The following is a 988-nucleotide window of genomic DNA, read 5'->3' as shown; positions in this document are numbered from 1 at the left end:
AGGAGATGAAATCCCTGAATAAGAAGCACACATATGACTCAGTGAAGTTGCCTAAAAGAAAAAGGGCATTGAAGAACAAATGGGTTTACAAGTTGAAGATTAAAAATGACTCACAATAGCAAGATAAGGCCAGATTTGTTGTGAAAGGTATCAGTTAAAAGAAAAGTGTTGATTTTGAAGAAATATTTTCTCTTGTGGTGAAGATGTCTTCTATCCGAGTAGTTCTGGTATTAGCAGCTAGCTTGAATTTAGAGATTGAACAGCTCGATGTAAAGACATCTTTCTTGCAAAATGACGTAGAGGAGGAAATATAGATGAAGCAACCTAAAGGACTCAGTGTCAAGGGCAAAAAAGAACTTCTGTGCAAGTTTAAGAAAAGTTTGTATGGGCTAAAATCGGCACCAAGATAGTGGTACAAGAAGTTTGATTCTTTTATGGAGAATCATGGTTTCAGTAAGACTACGTCTAACTATTATTTTTTCGTAAAGAAATTTATTGATAATGAGTTTAATTATTCTTTTGCTTTATGTGGATGACATGTTGATTGTTGGCTAGGATGCTAGTAAGATTGATAATCTGAAGAGAGAGCTTAACAAGTCTTTTGCAATAAAGGACTTGGGATCGACGAAATAGATTCTTGGCATGAAGATTCCTTACAATAGAAAATTTGGGAAGTTATGGTTATCTCAAGAAAAATATATTGAAAGGGCTCTTGAAAGATTTAACATGAGCAAGGGCAAATCTGTTTGTTCTCCACTTGTGGGCCATTTCAAGCGTCATTCTGAGCATTGTCTTATGTGTGAGAAAGAGAAGCAAGAGATGAGATGGTGTTCCTTTTGCTTTAGCAGTTGGCAGTCTGATGCATGCCATAGTTTGTACAAAACCATTATTGCTTATGTAGTTGGTGCAGGTACGGGCCGTTGTTACCCCTAAACTATGATAGTGCTAAAACTATCCTTTGGACCAGTAATCCGCAAGTTCTGGTTTT

Source organism: Citrus clementina, unplaced genomic scaffold (assembly GCF_000493195.1).
Source record: "Citrus clementina cultivar Clemenules unplaced genomic scaffold, Citrus_clementina_v1.0 scaffold_6, whole genome shotgun sequence".
Classification (NCBI taxonomy): Eukaryota; Viridiplantae; Streptophyta; class Magnoliopsida; order Sapindales; family Rutaceae; genus Citrus; species Citrus x clementina.
Note: the sequence above shows the minus strand (reverse complement) of the source record.